Here is a 19,036-nt window from a genome sequence, read left to right on the forward strand (position 1 = left end):
TCATCTCTGTGTCACTACTAGACAGAGGCACAGTAAACTAAACCCTAAAAGGGCATAGTATTCTCATCCTAAGGGGTGGTGAAAGCCACACACACTCTGGCTAGGCTTATAAATGCCCTAGGGCAGATAGCCTAGTACGAACCTATGAACCTATGAACATACACACACACACCAGCAATCCAACACATACTCAATAATGGGTGAAGGTGGGTGCCAGTATCACAAGGCAAACAGTCACCTCACACATGTCAGCATGCAGAATATGTGTTACTTAAGACCATGCAGTGCAAGTGTAGACGACCCTATTTAATGACATTATACATGTCTTTGATGCATGTGTGCAGTTGTTCAGTGATTGGCTACACCCTGGAACACAATGTGTACATGGACACAACATTGCTGTGCATGTATTATCAGCTCTGCAATGTCCTGTGCGCCATCACTCACAGGTATACATACCATGGCTGCATGTGTTATCTGTGTGACACATATATTGCCATGTGTGATTACAGTGTCTGTGTCCATAGCAGATAATAGTGGGCACAGGTGTAGCACATGCATGCTATGTACACACATGGGATGAGTGGTGCATGTAGACATGAAGGAATTCCAATGCTCAACATGGCGCTTGTACAGTGGTTATGGTGAGTGTGGGACATATTGCAGATATGTCAGTGCCAGCCATGACATGGCATGCTACATGACTGCAAGATGAAACACCACACATAACCAATGTGTGTCATGTGACCTATACACCCAATAGCATTCCAGGACATATATGTGACACTTTGTACAGATGGCGATTGCTGTGCATATTGTATATACTGGCATATGTAAGCACACACACAACATGCTATGCATATTGTGTATAGGTGCATATCTTTGCACACACACACAACATTGAGGTGCAAAGCAATGACTGCTATGTGTAGTACTGTGGTCACTATAACTGGATGGGGTGTAGTACCATGTGCCATCATCGTCATGCATCTTGTGGTCACTCATGGCTACTAATATGTGACAGACAACTGCCTAGCATGCTGTACCTGAACTGCAGTGCCGTGGCTACATTCACAATTACACAGCCACTTTGTACATGGGTGTGTGAGGTGCCCAATAGGGAGCATTGCCTAACACAACTGTGTTATGTGTTGAAGAGTGTTGTACAGCCCCATGATAGGCCTCTACCCCTGAGGTACATCATGTGTGTGTGGATGACATGTGGGATACTGAAGTGTGACCTTACAGTGGGTGTGTGGTAACGCCATGTGTATTATGTTTTTGTGTACTGCGTATGATTAACATGTTATGTTGTGTACAGCTGTAGCAACTATGCCTATCCAATGTGCAGTACAGTGTTGCCACAACTGTGTCTGATGCTCTGTGTATTGCATGTCATTGACGCAGCTACTGACATTACTGAGCTGTGCAACATCTTACAGCAAACATGCACAGCATGCATTATGCATAGGTGTGTTACGTGTACATGGCCTACACCTCACCTATGACATGCACATTTCATTACCAACATTGCAGTTATACCACACTCACCAGCATGGATCGTCTGCCCTGCTGTCACACCAGAGGGACCTACAAGAATATGAGAGAGTTCGTCAGTGGCCACAACTGTGGCATTGCTACAGTGGGTATGCTAAGCTACAGTGGAACAACAGTCAACAGTCACAGGTGTAGAGATAATATTCCAAATATCAGTATTGCATAACATTAGGCAGCACAACTGCTAAACACACAGTACACATCTCACATAGACATAATCTAACAATACAGTTAACTGTAGTCTACAGATAGGGCATGTTACCTGCTCGCTCCATGTAAACATGCGAGGTGGCTCTGGCCTCCATGACAACACATGTCACAGGTTGTTGCTGCTGTTGTCTAGGAGCCACCACGCTTAGGAGCAGCTCCTCCACTCTCGTGAGGGGGGAATGAATGGCCACCCCACCACCTGTGGCAAGTTGATGTCTTTGGATATCAGACGCATGCCGCCAGACATGTCTAATTAAATCGCTGCAGTGATGGCATACCTGCTCATATGTCCGGTTATGCATGTCTATGTCATTTACCCGATGAACAAGATCCTGCCACAGTGCAGTCTGCTCCTGCTGGTGCTGGCTGCTTCGGGAAAACAGCATTGTGTACTGCTGCACCAGGCTTTGGATGATTTCATCTTCCTCCGCTGCTGTATACAATGGGTTGCATTGGTGGGCCATCTGGCTGAAAAAGATATGAACAATATGTGTGAGCAAGTCCTGTGGCGCACTTTAAACCTTTAACCAAAGATATCACTTTACTGATATATATACCATCTATTTGTCTGTCAGGGGTTACACACGTTCACTACCACTTATTGGTTCTCAGGCCACAACTGACTAACAGTGCCTGGCACACTATATATATCACATCACTATACAACAGTACCCGGCACACTGTTTGTGACACAATGCACAACCTCGACACAGAGGTATATATCATGCCAATGCACGAACAGAGATGTCATCCATTGCAATGAATGTAAAGTACAGTTACAGTAGTACCAGTCAACCACCCTAGTCATTGATGCCATAGCCCTGCCTAACATATGTATACAGTTGTTACTATAGGTGGCATACTGCTGTAACAGAGTATATATGTTGCTGGATACACACGTATACCCTGTAACACATATATGATTGCAGCCATGCTACAGGCATAATTACACACACATCAGACAAACATACAATGCACCACTTTATGCCAACACAGATGAGCATTACCTGTGTACCATACAGTACTGTGTGCCACTACTTACAAACCCTTATGCCTGAGTTTTGTCCTCTGTGCAGACTACAGGAAACACACAAGACAGTGTTCCCAGGCAATGTGAACACACACTATACTGTGATGTTTAGGCCTACAGCTTTAGGTAGTACTACAGTTCCTATGGGAGTTTGGGAGTTGCATTCACCAGCAGTGCCACTCACTAAGCATACATGTATTGCTTTAGCCTACAATGAGACACCACGGTTGTCAACAAGGAACTACGTCACATCATATGCCATACTACTATTTCTGCCTAACAGTAAAACACATCTTTTCCTAGTATCACAGCTAGGATAGACACTACCATGTCAGATACAACTTCACACTAACTTATCACACCTTTACAGACCTTGCACACATTCAGCGTTACACTTATTCAACCTCACATAGCAGGTATTGCATTGAGTACGTGTGAGTGCATAGTGTCATAGGTAGGTTATATGATATTGGCCCTAGGGCCTACGGCAGCCTAGCCATATGCTACCCTGGCCTTTGACACACATGTACTTTGATTTCACTTGCCCCTGCCAACCAGAACCACAGAGGGGGTTCCTGGGGTGTATTACCAATCTCCCAAACAATCATCAGGGGTATTTATGACAACTGCTAATGAGGAGCCTTGTTTGCTATTGCTAGGTGGTCTATTCCAGTGTATGGCATATCTCTGAGATAGGAACCTATCCCTCCAGCATGTGCTGTTTAGTGAGCTGATGAGGTTTAGGGCCCTAGAGTGTGTATCCCGGAGGGATTGTGATATGTTGCCATGGTGGTTGCCACCCAGCTATGGGTGTGACATACCTCTGTATGTCTGGCAGAGGTCACCTCTGTGTGGCTGGTATGCAATACAGTCTAGATGTGGGTTTGTGAGTCAGTCTGCATAGGGCATCTGTTTGCGGACAGTATTACCCTTTGTGAGGTATGTCTGTGGCCTTTCCACCTGCTGTAGTTGTCACGTGAGGTACATACCACACAGGGCATTGTGATGAGTAGAGGGGAACACTGACCTATATTTCCCTAGATGACACACATGTTGTCATGACACATACCACACAGACAGATTACACGTCTAGTGTGGCACTGTCTTTATCAAAGAGGTGGCTACTGTCCACCTGTGTTCCATGTTCCCTTATCACACCTTCGGTGTTGGGTAGATCTCTACCTATGTTGTAGTTAATGGGTACAGTGTTTTGGAAAGGAGGAATGGCACTGCAGTATCAACACTTGTCTACAGTCCATGCGTTGGTCACCACACACCTGTTGCAGTACATATGGCCCCATGTCTCTCTGTTTCTCTCTATATGTATATATATATATATATATATATATATATATATATATATTTATACACATACATGTACATCCATTGCTGTACACATAGATGTACATATAGGCATATGTACAGTCCACCTTTCATGGTGGGGATATCAGTTATGCGACAGTTGTGGGATGTACAGTTATGTGATTATATTGCACAGTGTTGTGCAGAATGCATGTGGGTGTCCTCGGCCCATGTAGCTTTAGCAGGCCTCACTGGCTGTAACACAGCAGATCTAACAAATCATTCCCACAGCGTTTAACCAGCACATGACATATATCAGCACTGCATGCTGTTTTCTATGCCACACACTACAACCTACATAGATATATGCACATAACAACCTTCAACGACAGATATCTGTCTACCCTTCACTAACAGCGTATGTCCCTTGCCCTATGCACATATGCAGATACAGATAGATATGTACTGCTGCCACACATGGATGATTTGCAGTGTGTAGAGTACTCTTCAGGAACATCTACTACATGCCAGCACATACATATGAGTTACATACCTTACCTTTGTATTTCCCTGCTCTGTCTGTTACAGTTTTGTAGGTTTTTTTTTTTTGGTTGGTTGTTTGTTTTGGGTTTTCTCCCTCTGTTTCTATTTATGTCTCAGTTTCTCTCTCTGTTGTCCTTGTCTATGTCTGTGTCTCTCTCTCACTCTTGCTCTCTATCTCCCTGTACCTGCAGTGATATTATTGCATGTGTGGACAGCAGGTACAGCCTGCTTTTCTAGGTATCTGCACTTGTGCATGTGACAGCCTCTGCACCAATTGCTGCCCACCATTCAGTAATTGCATGCAGCCTGCTGTGTCCTGATTGCATTACTCACTGTGATTGCAGCCCACTGCTATAAAATGCTAGGTTAGGTAGGCATAGCCCTTTCAGCTTTCCAAGGTGGGGCCCATGCTTGTTTGCTCTGGACACCGTTGTGTCAGTCAGAAGGTTGGTATATGTCTCTTATCTGAAGCTAGGGTTGTAGCCAGTGATATGCATGTTGTACTCAAACCTGAATGTTGCTGCTTCCAGTTCACACTTCTCAGTGTAGACATGTACTCACCCCTCCAAATACTAACAGAGGATACATGGGAGTATGCACTTTCTTTCTGAATTAGACATTTAACTGCCATACAAATGTGGTTAGTGCACTGTTTTCCTGTGGCACATGCAGTGTTTGTGAACTGCTATACTGTAATTATTATGTTACTCACCTCTGTACAGTTTGTGGTTTGTTCGTGTTGACATTAGTACAGGCTGCTCAACACAACTGGGCATATTTCAGTACTGAGTATGACTACCTACACCCTGTTTTTTGCCTGAATACACAGGTGTGTTGTACCTTTGGGTAGAGGTGCAGAACTGCAAGGAGCATTTTTTATTATCATGTGAGGTTTATCTTGCTGAACATACTGGATTGCTGTGTACCTGTTAGTCTATCATGGCAAGTAGTCTGCGTAACTCCCACCTGTGGACATATACAGATGGTAGCTAGAGATTAGCCTATTATACTTTGTCTGTGCACCACACCAGTCTTTTCAGCACTGGCACATTGGCATTGTCACAGTTGGTTGCTAGCAGTACATGGCTACATCCTGTGATATTTCTGTGTTGTACTCCTACATAAGGGCATGCTTGTGGAACTCCTTCCAAAGCTATTTGCAGAGTGTGTAACATCAGTAATGTTGATATGCCTGTGTGTTTCTGCCTCTGTCAGGCCTCAGATACTCTCAGGTATATATTTGAATGGCCTCAGTGAAAGGTACATATACGTTAGATACACCTGCACTTTATTACAGACATATTGCAGTTGAGACTTTCTTGGGAATAAGAGCATATGTATACCTACACCTTTTCTGACGTGCAAGCAGTGTCTACTCTCACCTATTGAGATTATTCATTAAGTGTGATTCCACACTTGTCTGCCTAAAGTTAGTACTTTCCAGAATGATTCAGTGGGGCACAGTTAACATTTGTTTACAAATCAGCAACATCCCTGTAAAGCAGTCACAGTTGGGGTGTCTGGCCTCTGCCCTAATCAACTTTGCCAGTATTTATCCTGGTCTGATACTGTGTGGTGTTTGTAAGGTGCTACTGTAATATTATTCCCTGCTTGGATGGCTGGTTCTCTTTTCACAGTCATGTCATGCAATTCCACAACAACTGCTGGTAAAGACCCACAGAACAGGATTTTTGTTATACCATTCCTAATTTACATTTGCATTCCCTCATTGTAATGCATGATATATTTATGTCTGCACCAAATTATTTGTATATCTGCTGTGGCTTAGTGGTAGTTCATGCAGTTTATTGTGTCAATGGTCTGGGGTTCGAGACTGGCAGAGGTCTTTTCTTTTGATGCTGAGCAGAACAAGGGCCCTTCCATAGAGTGACTAAGGCACTTTTAAGCAGTTGTAAGTGGGTTTGCACGGGTTTGCGTGATGCTTAGCGATACTTAGCTAAGCGCACACAAGCGCACACTCGCTTAAACCCGCTTACTACCGCTTAAAAGTGCTTACTCCCGCTAACCCCAGTGCTAATTTCTTTTAAAGAAAATAAAATGGGGAGATAGGAAAGTGGTGAAAAAGGGGGCATAAAGAGGAACAGACAGTAGGTAAACAAGCTCGGGATGTACAAGACTGGTGTAGGGAAGGTCCATAGCTGCCCATTTCTTTACCAGCAACAGCTGTGCATATGCAATAAATTTGGAGTGAAATTTGAAACCTTCCACCCCTGGGAGAGAGGTGAGGACAACAAAGTATGTTGTATTGCCAATTATAATTATCAGTTTACATGTGCAGCTAACTTAGGAAGGTAGCCATAAGCCTGAGTCTATTTTTAAAGAAAGAGAGTATTTGCAAATATCTACCTAAAAGCATTGATCTTACGGCTAGTTTGTTAGACTTTATAGACTGGATTCCAAGTAATGTGACATTTTGGAAGATCAAACATGGACTGAATTATTTGTTGATCATGTGTATTATAGGGACTGAGTTAAGGCTGTTCTCATTGACATCATAGCACACAGAAGGGATAGGCTACTCCATCTAATAGCTAAAGTTAACAGATGTACTCTAATTAGAACCATGATTTAAATTATTTTTGGATATTATTATTAAGGAGTCCAGTAGACAGTAATAATGATATTAGAAAGATTACAGAATAAATGGAAATTTATTTTCTGTACAATGAAGGGCTGATAAAGGGTATGCATGCTTCACCAATGTTTGTTTTTGATAATAGACATAATTTTCAGCTTATATTGCAGAGGGATGCATTTTTACATCCTTATATCGCTACATAAAAAAACTAAAGGTATGTATCCTTATACTATGTGTTCAAGTTGTACATAAAAAAAAACAGTGTAAGAAACTTCTCTGTGTGGAAGATATAGCTAGTTAATCACTGTATATTGATCAGATCAGATAATGGTAGCAGAAATAGCAAACTTAAACTCATCCTAAGTCAAAAAAATAATAACAAAATCTATAATTTGAAATATTGTACCAAATTACTAAGTATTCAAAAGTAATCTAAGCAGGATAGGCAGTCTGTTTCCAGTTAAAAATCCTTTATTAAGTACACAGGCAATGTAACTAGCATGTGATATGCTGCAGGTAGTGTGTGTTGTTTAAGACAAAGTCCTCCTCCCACTTGCCCACGTCTATGTTAGCTATGCTGGGAGCTATCACAGCCCCCACTGGTATACCAGTTTTTATTTGTAGTGTTTGCCATTGAAAGTAAAGAAATTAAAGTAAAGTACAAGATTAATGAACTTGCTTAACCTTTGCAGTTGTGCCTGTGTACCTTGATTATGTTTCTTAAAAAGATTCCATAGCTGCTGTTATACAGTAATTGAGGGAGCACTATGTATAAGGATTCCACGTCAGTAGTTAATAAAAAAATGTCAGCTTCCACTGTAATGTTACTGCCTACCCTTACTTAGTAATTCGGTACAATATTTCAAATTATATTAATGTTATTATTTTTTTGACTTAGGATGAGTTTAAGTTCGTTATTTCTACTGCCATTATCTGATCTGATCAATATACAGTGATTAACTAGATATATCTTCCGCACAGAGAAGTTTATTACACTGTTTTGTTTTTTGACCCACTATACTTGTCTCGTGGGTTGTTTGAGACTTTGGGATATCACGGATATTACTTGTTTTCAAGTTGTACATATACTGACACTAGTCCTGCAGGTGAACTTCACATAAAGAGAGGAAATGTTTATCCATCCAACACTATGCTTATGGATTAGTGGTTATGGTTTATGCAACTAAGTACCTTTTTATGTAGGAAAGATTATCAGTAGATTAGCTCAAAGGATTCATGAGTTGCAGTGTGTAATTAGGCACCGATATAAGAGAAATATGTTGTTTAGGCATAGCATTGTATGTGGTGGATTTCATAAGGGTATTTTCTTTGTGATAGACAGTGTGACTTTGGACTTAAAAGGTGGCATTTTCAGTGGCACATTGCAAGTGAAAGAACTTCAGTGGCAAATAAGGCTAAATGTATAAAAAACACGAAGGCCTGAATTTGCATTTAAAGATCAAATGCTTGCTACAAAAAAAAAAAAAAAAATTGAAGTAAGCTCTGGTTATTGATATCCCTTTGATATGATTAGTTAAATTGTCTGTTTTTATTATTAGAGTTTTTTACTTTTTTACAATGCCCTTTGAATATAATTGTATAGGAGCTTTGTTTTGAGAATGCAGACATTTTGCATAAGTTTAGCATACAAGCTTATGTTTAATATGTTAAAAACAACTAGAGAAAATATACTTAGATACAATATGGTAGTTCATTGATGGACTTTTGTTATCACTATTTAGGCATTTCATCTTATTAAAATATTTTGAATGATGTGCTTGATTTGGATGAAGTCTTACGATATTCAAAGGCAAATGCATTTGTTCTGTGTAGTAAAGTTGTGTCATCCTTTTCCATGTATGTTTTCTGCATTTTCATTTTGAGTTCTACATATCTGAACTACAACCTATTTTGCAGTTTTTATTTACTTAAATAATCAGATGTGTGAAAGCATCAGTTAATGAATAACCACATCTCACACTGGACTAGTATATGTTCTTTCATCATATCACAATCTTTTATTCAGCAGTAATGGCCCTGAGTTTATTATGGTCTATTGACTGCTGCAAAGCTAACTAATTTAATTTCAAAATGAAATATGTCAGGTCTCTGTTGCATTTAGAGGACACTGGAGGCTCTGTGAAAAGAAGAGCAAGCAAGCAATAAAGAATCATCAGTGGGTGTTGTGAAGCTTGAAGTCACATGTGAAGGGCCTTTATACCCCTGGAAGATACATAATTTCCTTGAAACTCCCACTTGGAAGACATTGTTGTGCTTAGATAAAGGCCTATCTCTTAAATTGTTTGTATTTGTTTTTATTATTAAATTAGACATTTTTTGTAGTTTTGACATAATATAGTCCAGTACCTAAAATTCAAAGCTGGTGTAGGACATGTAATTATTGCTGTAAGAAGCATTTTACACCCTAAACCAAGTTATGTAAGTGTTTAATAATTTCTAAGCCATTCCTGTGACGTAGAGGAATAAAGTCTTGACTACAGCCCTGGCAAATTGGGTTTGATTAGGTGCTTGGGTGATGGATGGAGAGGCAGCGAATGTTGGGTGTTATCATTCTAGAGTTGGTAGGTGAACCTATGGATGCATACTGTGCCTATTGCTGATGGAGGCTGGGGAAGATACATTGGTATGTGTGCCTAAAGGGGGTATGGGATGGAGACTTGGTTGAACTGCTGTGGAATCAGGATGATATACCATATCTCCATTGTACACCCACCACAGGCTTAACTGTTAGGTCCACAAAGGAGGGAGGGGTAACTGGTAGGTCATAAGTCACAAACCTCCATCGCAATGGACGGATGCATAGATATACTGAGGACCTGCATGCTTAGTTCCACAACCAGCCCCAGCAACACTGGATTAAATCTGGGAAGGTGGTGAAGCAACTGGTTGACCCAGCACAGACAAGTATTGGAGTGCTAGCATCTAGGATGGTACAATGAAAGGCAGTGGTGGGGGGAAAAACAAAGTATTTAATAATGTCTGTACATATACACTGACACAAGCTGAAATGCACACATTCAAAATTGCATGCACACACACACACACACACACACACACACACACACACACACACATGCAGAAAGACACAGTCTATGATATCTATAAACAAATTTAGATAAACACATACACAGAAATTCACATACAGACCATATTACATATATACACAGATGGAGACACAGACAAAGCTACCCTCAAATATATATGATGACGCAGAAAAACACACACATATACCTAAATGTATGACCGTGTACTCTTCAAATGAAAGTAATCAAAAATTTATTTCAGTTTAATTTTGTTGACTAGATATATTACAAAGCATTTGAACTAAGCAACCCCACACATACATACCCACTACACCTCCATATAATTGCTACAGTAGTTACTTAATTACAGCTGCTTCTTTGTTGTTGTTATTATGATTATTACTTATGTACAGTTTGTTGTCTGGGTTTGTTCCACTAAGACAATGCCTTTTTTTCAGGAGAGACCTTAGGTGGCATTCATACTGATGACTGAAAAATTGTTCAGGGTATTGGGAAGCTTCCCCTACTCATTACATGTGCAGGGACATTTTTCGCAATTACACTTCTTGTCTCCCATTGCGGGTGCGAAAACAGTTTGGAGAAGGAAGGAAGAAATGGAGCATTCAAAGGTTTGAGAGGGTAACAGTGCAGAAGGAGTGGGTTTTTTGAATGACAAGGATGGTATGGCAGCTTTCAAGTCAGAAGTGAGGATCAAAAAGGTTCAGGCAGGTGAGCCTGTAAATAAAGCTGTAAAGGAAAATGAGAAAGCAGTCAAGCTGTCTCAAAAAGGCCATACCAAGGGAGTCAGTGAAAGAGCAGAGTTGGAGATGGATTCAGAGGAGATTTTTCAAGAAAATCTCTTTAGAGATGTAGGTGTGACACATGAGTGAATTGATACAACCCTCCAATTGGAAGGGTTGAAGAATGTTTACTTAAGGGACATGGTTAATCAAAGTGAACCAAAAAGCAAGATGGCAACATTGTGGGATGAAATCATGCACAAAATACAAAAAGAGGAGAGGAAGGATATTGTGGAGAAGAAAAAGTCCTATGTGCAGATGAAAAGAAGAGCAAAAAGAGTGGAATGAATAAAAGAGATGACAAGGAAAATGTTTGCAGTGTGACTAGGTAATAAAGAAGTAAAAGGTCTAGAGATGGATGAGGTATGGGACAAAGTAATTGCACCCTTGGGCATCTCCCCAAAGGAGATAAAGCTTTTATATTTATTAATAAAGAAACTTTTTGTGACATTTTGTTTGAAACAAGACAATCCCCTGGATTCACAAATCCTCCAAGAAAGACTTAATAAGTCTTACTCGGAGGCTGCAGTTGAACGGTATGACATCAGAGTGCCATGAATATTCATGAGAGCACGCTGACTCAACCGTAAGTCTTACACGGACCATCTAGGAAAGCAGGGGGTGTGTCCAATTGCCGAGTAGTCTAAATGGCCAAGCCCCTGCAAGGTTTGGAAAAGGAAAATGAAAGTACACAAGACCGAGTCCGCTTAAATGTCCTTGCACCCAACACCACACTCCCTGACATTGTAAACCACCATCACAGTTATGAAAAGTAAAAAAATAATTTTTATTTTTTTTAAATTCCCGAAATAGCTGCCCGTATTTGTGCGTGTGTGCGCGAGTGTCCCCATTGCTTAGCTGTAGTTAGCAATTCCGACATGGAAGAGCATAAGAAAGAATGTTTATGCAAATCACACCAAATAGCAATAGCATAATGGAAGAGCATTCGCACAAAGAAGAGGCATTCATGGTTCGAGTCCCACCACTCCCCTTCTTATGTTTTAAATCAGTACATGGAATAATACCTGACACATATGATTAAAATATCAGTAAAAAGCAGTGAAATGGCCAATGTATCAGTGAACAAAATATTACATTTTTAAGGGATCCTGATACATAATTGCTTGCAGTTAAGCAGCACTTTACCCAGCGTAATAGAGTTGCCCATAGTTTAATAGCGCTTTATTCAGCCAGTAGAGGTACCCATAGTTTAATAGCACTTTACCCAGTGCAATAGAGGTGCCCATAGCAAAATAGCACTTTAACCAGCGCAATGTGTTTGCGCAGACGTGTGCGCCATGCCAACCAGCGCACCATAGGGCAACATGGAGCAACGTAGAGCAAAGTTGCTTAAACACAGTCACACCCCCTAGCCTGTCTGGACAGTATGAAAACAAAATGAATGACAAGATTCAAATCCAGGACTCTGTGCATCATAATCAAAGTACAGAGCCACTAGGCCATGACAGCTTAGGAGAAACAGCCACTGTTAACATACATATACTTAGTAATGGTAGATTAACCATTACTAAGCAGGTCTGCAGTCAGCTGAGAATTTTTAAAAATGGCCAATCACAAAAAAGTGCGGGAAATGCAGCATATTTAAACCCCATAGGCGGGAATACTTGCCATAACTGATTGTAGCTCACATCTGCAGTTAGAATGGCTGGTGCTGGAGAGGATACACACTTCCGAGTGCAACATTGGGGCATCGAGGAGTCAAAATACATGGTTTGGCTCCTTGTCCACCGTCATGAGTCAAGACTCCGGCAGGGCCAGTTCCAAGGGACGGAGTACAAGGCAGAGGTTTGGAACCGGTTAGCTCATGACCTCACCAGTGTCACAGGCGTTCCTTGGACTGGAGAGCAGGTCCGTCACCACCATGCAGACCTGAAGAGATGAAAGCAGGACCGTCTGAGTGCTGCAGGGGATGGGGCTTGTCCCCCCCGTGCAAGCGTGGGCGGAGAAGGGCCACCTGTCACCCTTTGAAGGATCCGGGCTGTGGTGTGTAGAGAGATCCAGCGTTCAGTCGCTGATCCCCTACGCCAGCTCGAGGCGAGAGTGGCACGTCTCACGGGTGAGCCTGCCCATTCTACGCAGCCCCCAGCACAGCCACCCTCGGGGCTGTGAAGGTGCAGTGGTGACTGCCCGTGGGTGGGGATCTCAGTTCCACTATTACCATCTGTGGGCTCATGGGCTTGCGATTTCCAAACATCCGTTCCCATCAATTGTGTTCACTCACCCCATGTGTCATACACCGCCTCTGTATGCGTCTTGTCTGTCTTGTCTGTTTACCTCCCCAACCTACCTCCCCGAACATGCCTACTTCCTCTACCTCACTTTCCACTCTCACCTGAAAAACAAAAGGGCAATGTTGAGGTGTTATAGTCTAAGTCTGAATATATGCTGATATGGAGCATACATAATAAATGCATGCAATGAATTCAATATTTAGTGATAGCTTTTGCATCAACTGCTTCATTAGCTACTCCAATTGCAATCTGGCAAGCCCACAAAGAAGATGGAGGGGGAATGCTATAATGAGTAAAGTCTTTACTTCACAGATGCTAAGTAGAGAGTTTGATTCTCAGCTCTGGTTATTAGCCAGACTTATAATAGTCTGCAGACTGATAAGCTAGTATTTAGCTAGGCATTTTAAAGTATTACTCTGCTGCTATTATTCCTCAATTAACAAGTCTAACAAACACCTGCAAAAATGTTGTTGGGGATTCCAAGCAGTTTCTAACTGAAAGTTAGTCATTTATAGCCTAAGAGTAAGTTGCAGTCAGTTAGGGAGAATATTGCAATAATATTCAAATCTACTGGTATCCATGGCCAGTCCAACAAAACTGCTGTTGTTTTTCTATGCTTTGCAGTCAGACAAGGAAAAAAAAACAATCAGCATTCCACGAGTGTTGTTATACATAACAATTAAGAGTGGCATCTGAAAATATAAGTATACAATACATTGCAGAACCTTTTAAAATTATCTGATTTATTAAGAGGGTGATGTTACCAAGGTGTCTGACTAACCCTGTACTATGCAAAATGTTTTTTGTTAATACCATCAGTTCCTAATAATTATCAGGAATCATATTCAGTAAATTCATACACACAAGTTAGAGTTTAGCTGTGCTCAATCTATTGTTGGTTTTGCAAAACTTACAGATTGGTATGATTTAAGCTTAACATACTGAAGACAGCTCTCAACAGCTCAGAAACTATACATGAATTTATACAATAAGATTACAACAAACTTTCACTCTTGCTGCATGTTATCATGTGCCACAGTAGCAGGTTAAACAGGAATAGATGTGACCAGGTAACAGCAACTCGACATGTAATAACAGTAAATATTAAGTGAGATCTGTGGTTAACCCTTGATAATTAGCTGAAGTGATCACATAGACTGCTCTGCAAAAAAGCTACTGAACAATGAAGATGGACTCAGATGAATGATTTGATTCAATCTTTTAATGATATCCTTAAATACACTTTCATTATTAACATTTATTACTCTCAGCACTGCACTCATACTTTGAAACAGTTACTGAGATTTTTCAGATGAATTCTGTGAGATTTCTTGTAGCTCTATGCTGTATTATCCATTCATTCCAATTCATTCTTCTGTTTTCTTATGGACATGCATACAGCGGATGAAAGTACTAAGGAAACATAGATATCATTCTTAGGAGCCTCCACACTGTCTCTCAGAACATGTCATTTATACATAATTACATCTACTCCAGAATTTAATAAACTCCATGTAGGCACCATGTAGAGCCTACACAGAATGTATCCATGTACATGGCCATGGTCCCCCCTCAGCAGTGTGTTATGCATATTAATGATGGCATGCTGCTGAGGGAGAGCCGAGGAACACACAAATTGAATCAGTGTTGTTTTTTTTTTTTTTAAATGCATGTTTACACAGCATGGTGCAGCAATGCCAGGCTGTACTCACATGTAGACAGCTGTCACCTGCCAGACATCTAAAAATAGAAACCAGATGTAATTAATAAGCATAATTACATTTTATGTTTTTTGTTTATTTATTTTTATTTGGCATTTGCCCGGTGTGGTGAGGAGGGCAGCTAAGCCAAGTGGATCCCATACATATACATGTCAGATACCTGGCAGACATCTAAAAATAGAAACTGGATGCAATAAATTAACTGATTTTTAAATCCAGGTGATTAGGATTTCTTTTTCTCTTCCCCGCTTGGCTGACCTGGTGAGACTCAGATTGAACTCTACAGTTCCCTACAAAATGATGTCTACAGGACTGCAATCAGTTTGTCTCAGCATTTAAGCAGATTGAACTCTACAGTTCCCTACAAAATGGTGTCTACAGGACTGCAATCAGTTTGTTTCAGCATTTAAGCAGATTGAACTCTACAGTTCCCTACAAAATGGTATCTACAGGACTACAATCAGTTTGTCTCAGCATTTAAGCAGATTAAGGACTGCAATCAGTTTGTCTCAGCATTTAATTAGATTGAACTACAAATCAGTGTCTACAGGACTGCAATCAGTTTGTCTCAGCATTTAAGCAGATTGAACTCTACAGTTCCCTACAAAATGGTGTCTACAGGACTGCAATCAGTTTATCTCAGCATTTAAGCAGATTGAACTCTACAGTTCCCTACAAAACGGTGTCTGCAGGACTGCAATCAGTTTGTCTCAGCATTTAAGCAGATTGAACTCTAAAGTTCCCTACAAAACGGTGTCTACAGGACTGCAATCAGTTTGTCTCAGCATTTAAGCAGAGTGAACTCTACAGTTCCCTACAAATCGGTGTCTGCAGGACTGCAATCAGTCTGTCTCAGCATTTAAGCAGATTGAACTCTACAGTTCCCTTCAAAATGGTGTCTACAGGACTGCAATTAGTTTGTCTCAGCATTTAAGCAGATTGAACTCTACAGTTCCCTACAAAACGGTGCTTACAGGACTCCAATCAGTTTGTCTCAGCATTTAAGCAGATTAAACTCTACAGTTCCCTACAAAACAGTGTCTACAGAACTGCAATCAGTTTGTCTCAGCATTTAATTAGATTGAACTCTACAGTTCCCTATAAATCAGTGTCTACAGGACTGCAATCAGTTTGTCTCAGCATTTAAGCAGATTGAACTCTACAGTTCCCTACAAAATGGTCTATACAGGACTGCAATCAGTTTGTCTCAACATTTAAGCAGATTGAACTCTACAGTTCCCTACAAAACAGTGTCTGCAGGACTTCAATCAGTTTGTCTCAGCATTTAAGCAGATTGAACTCTACAGTTCCCTACAAAATGGTCTCTACAGGACTGCAATCAGTTTGTCTCAACATTTAAGCAAATTGAACTATACAGTTCCCTACAAAATGGTGTCTACAGGACTGCAAACAGTTTGTCTCAGCATTTAAGCAGATTGAACTCTACAGTTCCCTACAAATCGGTGTCTACAGGACTGCAATCAGTTTGTCTCCGCATTTAAGCAGATTGAACTCTACAGTTCCCTACAAAATGGTGTCTACAGGACTGCAATCAGTTTGTCTCAGCATTTAAGCAGATTGAACTCTACAGTTCCCTACAAAATGGTGTCTGCAGGACTGCAATCAGTTTGTCTCAGCATTTAAGCAGAGTAGGTTGCTCACACAAAGCATTTGTTAAGCTTTCACTTACAGTGCTGTGTAATTAAGCAGGTCACAATTTTGGTCAGCCATAGGGATCTTTTTTTCTACTTGAGTATTTGCCTCCTTCCACTGTAACTTAAGTAAACTGACTCTTATATTAAGAGCTATAATACTTACCTTATAGCTTTAGGACACCTTAGGAAACCTTGTAAACTGCAATAGCCCAGCTATGTTCGCCCTCGCTACACTTGGGATCTCTTCGCTCCCCTCTCTTCCTCCAATTCCCTTCCACCCCCAGTACCTCTAAATTTATAGTACTATAGACACTCCCCCACTTTCTAGATCCTATCTGCTTTCATCTGGGATAATTCCTCCCACCCCCATTCTTCTACCTACATTTTAATAGCACCTATTAGCTTTCATCTGGCATTCTCCCACCCCCCTTCCAGTACCTTTACCTCACCACTCTATCTTCTGGTGTTGCATCACCAGGTAAAACAGTTCCTTAACTCACTAGCTGAATCACAGATAATGATATACTCCTCTTTACTACCCCTCTTGTTCGCACCATACCTCCTTACCTTGTATGAAAACCAGTTTCTCACAGGATTTCAGGTCCCAAAAGGCCATACTATCACCCCAGCTATAAATACTCTCACCTTCAATCATACTTACAGTACCAGATCCTATCCAACATCTTGTTCAGTGTATCAACATCACAACCCCAGGCACATTAGCTCTAGGTCCAAATACTACCACAAACTAATAAACAAATTCCTGAAGTTCATCATCAAGTATAGACTCAACCTAATACTTGGTGGTGATATTCACCCCAACCCTGTCCCACCCACTTCAGATACACATACCCCCTCTAATTGCAATCAAAGCTACAAACCTACAATTAATAGGCCAACTAACTCTCTCCTAGCCTGTCATCTCAATATTAGAAGCATTAATAACAAGGTACATGAATTGCATGCACTTCTGGATGTCCACTCCCCTGAAATTCTCTGTTTATCTGAAACCTGGTTAAAATCTAACACTAAAGGCAATGAAGTGTTACCACCTAGGTATAACATACACAGGCTGGATTGTGCTTCGAGGAATGGGGGTGGGGTAGCTGTACTCTATACATTTGAGTTGAATGTCACCATAGATGTACTACAACCACCTCAGATTAATAACTCGGAGATTCTTGCCACCAAATTGCAACTTAATAAAAATAAATGCATTAATATTATCTATATGTACATTCCCTCAGGTAACAATATATCTACACTTGAAGATATCCTGCACTGGCTATCATGTCATTACCCCCAAGAAACCCTTCTACTTGGAGACTTTAACATAGACTGGGGCACTTGTTCCTCAGAATCCCCAACCACCCTTATTAACCTGCATGCATTTACACAAATTATATCCACCCCTACCAGGATAGGTAAACCCAACCAAAAAGAAAGCATACTTGACTGGGTACTCATAAATAGTCACCCCCAACTGTATACCTCTGGTACCCTCCTTGATGGCCTAAGCGATCACCTTCTCACATATGTAATTAAGCACAAAGCCATTAATTCCCAACAACCCTTACTCAGAAAGGTTAGAAACAATAAAAACTTTGACCCTGCCAAATTCCAACAAGAACTAAACTAATGTAATTGGTCTATTCTAAAACACCTCCCCTTAAAGGAAGCAGTAGCATACGTTAACAACAAATTCCTTGAGATCCTTGATTTGCATGCACCTGTTCGTTCAAAGAGAACCAAGGCAAAAACTGCGCCATGGCTTTCTAAAGAGTCTAAACTCAAAATTACCCTTAGAAACAAAGCATGGGCTTTATGGCATTCTACTAAAGACCCCCAAGATCACATTAAATACAGGCAATCCAGGAAAAAAAAAAAAAAATCAATTTTACAAGACAAAAAACAATACTACTGTAATTTACAGACAGTAAATCAAAATAACCCTCAGAAGTTTTGGGCAGGTTTAAATAATCTACTACATCCTGGACAAACTTCAACCCCAATCCCTGCTGCTACTATTGATAAAACCCCTGAAGATGTTTCTGACAGTTTTAACCGATTCTTTACGGAGACAATTCAAGCCCTAGCTAGCCAACTACCTTCTAGCTCCCCTGGTCCTGAAAGTAGCACCCCTAGAAACCTACTCGCATTCAGCTTCCAACCAGTTGCCACTTCACTTATCCGTACCTTGATCAAAAAATTAAAACCCACTACACTTTCTGCTGATCAACTCCCTGCCGAGTACCTACAAAAATCAGTTGATGCTATTGCTTACCCCGTCTCAATACTAATCAATTGAACCATAGTAGAAGCT

This window comes from Protopterus annectens, chromosome 2.part0 (genome assembly GCF_019279795.1).
Source record: "Protopterus annectens isolate FY-2018-M chromosome 2.part0, PAN1.0, whole genome shotgun sequence".
NCBI lineage: Eukaryota > Metazoa > Chordata > Ceratodontiformes > Protopteridae > Protopterus > Protopterus annectens.